Here is a 4,350-nt window from a genome sequence, read left to right on the forward strand (position 1 = left end):
TCCTCCTGCCCGTCCCCGTCCCCGCCGCCGCCCGCAGCCTCTGCGCCGCCACCGGGCCGGGCCCCGCCGGGAGGCGGGACGGGGCTGCACCGCCTCTGCCTCCTCCTGCCTCCTCCTCCTGCCTCCTGCCCGCTGCTGCCCCGCCCGCCCCTCCCCACTCCGCAGCATCCTCCCCTGGCCTTGGAGCAGCCCCACGCTCCCGGCTCCAGCCCTGCCTGAAAGGGGCCCCCGGCAGGGTTGGACCCCCCCCAGATGTGCTGGGTCAACCTGACACCCCCCAGGAGTCAGGGCACGGGTGGGGAGCGGCTCGAGGGGTCCCTGGGCTCAGCGGGGCTGCGCTGGGCACAGAGGGGCAGTCACGGGGGTGGCTGCGGCTCCTCCCGGGTGGTCTCGGGTGAGCGGTGCTCGGCGCATCGCTGCTCCTTCCAGGTGCATCGGCACTGCTGGGACACCTCCAGTCCTTGGGACAGTTCTGGGCCCCTCACAAGACAGACACTGAGGGGATGGAGCAGGTGCAGGGAAGGGAACAGAGCTGGGGAAGGGGCTGGAGCCCCAGGAGCGGCTGAGGGAGCTGGGAAAGGGGCTCAGCCTGGAGCAAAGGAGGCTCAGGGGGGACCTTGTGGCTCTGCACAAGTCCCTGACAGGAGGGGGCAGCCGGGGGGGGTCGGGCTCTGCTCCCAGGGAACAGGGACAGGAGGAGAGGGAACGGCCTCAGGCTGGGCCAGGGGAGGTTTAGGTTGGATATTGGGGAAATTCCTTCATGGGAAGGGTGGTCAGGCACTGGCACAGCTGCCCAGGGCAGTGCTGGGGTCACCACCCCTGGGAGGATTCAAAAGCCATGTGGATGTGGCACTTGGGGACAGGGGTCAGTGGCAAATATGATGGTGCTGAGGGAGTGGCTGGACTTGATCTTACAGACCTAAACCTAAATTTAGGTTGCAGATCTAAACCTAAGTTTAGATCTTACAGAACTAAACCTAAGTTCTGACCTAAAGGACCCCTAAGGCACTGAGACGCCTCCCCCAGGCCCCCCGCAGCCTAAGAGGTTTTGCTCACACATGCACACAGCAGTCAGCAATTAGGACCAGCTCTGGCCTTTTTATCCTGGGATTTTGTGCCCATGCAGGATTAAAGCCCTGATTGTAGCTTCCCCACCAGCCCCAAATCCTCTGCTGATTTTCGTTCCGTGGGCAAGTCAGTGCAGGCTGTGACCTATTGATCCCGATCCCGTGCGTGTGCCGGATCTCCTGTGCGCTCGGGCGCCCTTAAAGAGCGCAGAGCCCTCCGGCCGGCCGGACACTCCTGCCTGCGCCTGCCTGGGGCACGGGGAGGCTGCGGGTCCCGGCAGCGACAGCGCAAGGCAAGTGTGTGTGTGTGTGTGTCTGTCTGTGTGCGTGTGTCTGTCTGCGTGTGTCTGTCTGCGTGTTCCTGTGTGTCTTTCTCTGTGTGTGTTTGTGGGGTCTCCTCCTCCATCCCGGTTGCCGTGGTTTGTCCTCCTGGCTACCTCCAGGGGGTGAGAGGCAGTTTCCCTGCAGGAGCTGAGCCTGCTGAAGGCTCTGTGGCACTGGCCACGCTGCCTGGCTTTGCCATCCCCTTCTGCGTGATCAGGAGCCAGCTGAGCCGTGAGGCTGGAACCCACAAGCAGTGCCCCACAGAGCCTTGAACCCACTCAGGGCCGGGCTGTCACCCCCCCAAAACAGCAGCACTTTGTGTGCCCGTGGCCTCATCCAGCCAAGCACCTTGGAGCCTTTGGCGAGCGGGGATGGATTTAAAACACTCCCAGGGGGGCAGGGTTGTGCTGAAGGTGGATCTGGGCAGGGTCCTGCTGGGATTGAGTCCCATGGGGTGTAACTCGGACCCTGTTGGCGGCTGGGGCTGCTGATGTGAGGCTGGAGCAGCCCATCAGTGGCAGAGCTCCCACAGCAGCCCCAAACAGCCAGAACCAGGGCTGGGGCCCGACCCCGCTCTGGCTGGGGCCGTTCCTGGGCTCTCCCTGTTACCAGCTGTGGTACCAGCTCCATTTTAGCTATAACTGGGGGTGTGGCTTTATCTTCATGGTGCCCAGCTTCCATTCTTACTTCCAAATCGATTGTGAGAATCCCCAGGTAGGAACCGTTCTCCTGATCCCCAAGAGCTGTGGATCCCTGTGGGCTAGCAGTGCCTGCAGCCTGGCACGCTCCCTGCTGTGGCCACGCATCAGTGCCAGGCTCCTGCCCATGCTGAGGAGCAGACCAACGCTCCCATACTTTTTTTGGGAGGAGGATTTTGCAGATGCTGTGGTTCCTTCAGAGGCTGGGAGCATCCCCATGCAACCTGCCCAGGCAGCACCTGCATCCCCATCCTCCCTCTGATCCTGGGGGGGGGTTGAGGAGGGAGAAACTCAGCCCGACTGCTTTTATTTCTTTATTCAGCACTAGAAGCATTTTCTGGTTTTTTGAATCCCCCCTAGTCTCTTGCAGCAACATGTTCTGGATGCTCAAAGGACCGGTTGCTCCTCTTCCAGCTTCCAGAACCATCCCAGAGCCGCCCTCCTTAAACCCTGTGTGGAGGTGAGCAGAGGTTTAGGGATGAAATGCCTCTGCCTACCAGAGGGGTTTGCTTTCCATCTCCTCCTGCGCCAGTTCTGCAGCCTTAATCCTCCTATCTCCCCGCATCTCTGGCGTGGCTCGTTTTTGTGTGCAAATGCCCTTGAGAGCAGCAAAATTGCAGCTGCTGGGTGAAACACCAGGCGGAGAGAAACTGCGGCATAGTGGAAAACTCTGTCTTATGTAAACTGCCCAGGTATTCTGCCTTTACCTTGGCTCGGGATCAGAGGCACTGCACAAAGCCTCTGTACACAGGGTGCTTTTGGGGACCTGGGGGCCTGTGGTTTGGGGGTGCTGGCAGCTCTCGTTGAGGCTCTGGTCCCTGCCCAAAGCACCACACAACCCGTGCTGAGGTTCCTTCCTTGGCTGGGGTCTGCCAGGGTTGGGTTTGTGGCATTTATTTTGCAAATGAGCCTTTTGGTGGCTTTACTGATGCAGTTGGTCCCTGCTGTGCTCCGTGCCCTCCCATCTCCTGCTGCTGCCAGGCCTGGCGCACCCTGTGCCGGTATCCAGACCCGGTGCCACCAGCTCCTTGGAGCCTCTTGAGCGTGGAGCTGTGCTGCCAGCCAGGAGCCCCCCGTGCCCAGGGAGCTGCCAGGCAGGTGTGGGCCCCACTGCGGGGCAGCAGGGGGCTCGTGGGAGGATGCCGAGCCCCAGGGTGCTGCACTGCACCGGGACCCCCACCCAGATGTGTTCTCTTGGCTCCTTTCCAGCCCTCAAAACACCCACAGAGCTCCTTCCACGGGGCCGAGCAGCAATGTGGCAATATTGACTTAACCTGGGTGAGAAGCTCTTGAGCTGCTGCTGCTGTGGCAGCGGAGTGGGAGAGGAGCACGTTTTATGCAACGAGATGACATTTTCCTGGCAAGCCCTTCTGTGGCATCCCACACCCTGCTCCACCCTGCGCCAGCCCCAGCACCCCGGCCGAGGCTGACCCTGCTGCTCCGGGGGTCTCGTTCCCTGCTGACACCTGTGCCGTGGGCTTGGCCATCCCCCTGTGTCCCACCATCCCACCCCACGCAGCCCATTCTGATTCGGGATGGCACCAGGGCTGGGTGGGTCAAGCCAGCAGTGGGGTGGTGGCATCTCCTTCCCCGCGAGCCCCAAAAGGCACCGTGGCAGTGCCAAGGGGTTGTGGGGACCCATCGGAACAGAGGAGCCAGGCATGGAGATGATCAGCCCTGGCAGCTGTTCAGCAATGTTCCTCAATGAAGAATTCTTGGATTTGACTTCTGATGGAGGGGGGTTGAGGCAAAACAACTCGAAAATCTCTTCCAAAAGCTCGATGGAACACAAACAGCAGCAGATGAGCCAAAACCTCATTTATTTTCTGGGTGGGACTTTCTGACAGCCCCTGGAGGGCCCAGCTGAGCTGCTCGCCCCCATGGCAGGGGTTTGGGGTGGGAAGGGAGTTCCTGCTCGCACGGCAGGAAAGCAGGGCACTGAAACACCTCCGTGCCGCCGCTTCCTCCCGGCGGCTCCCACGTGCGCAGGAATGCGGCCGTGCTCGTTCCTAACTGGTCCTGTGCCGGGCGAAACCTCCCCCAGCTCCGTTTAGGGCTCGTTTTCCTCTGAAATCAGCAGCCGGCCCACAGCCCCTGCCAGCCCCCATGGCTTTAGATGGGTCTGGTGGGATGTGGTGGCTCAAAGGACCGAGCTCAGGGTTCCTCGAACTGTAAGAAGTAAATAGAATAAAACAAGTGCATCGCTCCTGATGCTGAAGGATGGGAAAGCTCCTGCCCCAGCAGGGAAGTGGCTTTTTCTG

This window comes from Coloeus monedula (genome assembly GCF_965178545.1).
Source record: "Coloeus monedula genome assembly, chromosome: 16".
NCBI classification, from domain to species: Eukaryota; Metazoa; Chordata; class Aves; order Passeriformes; family Corvidae; genus Coloeus; species Coloeus monedula.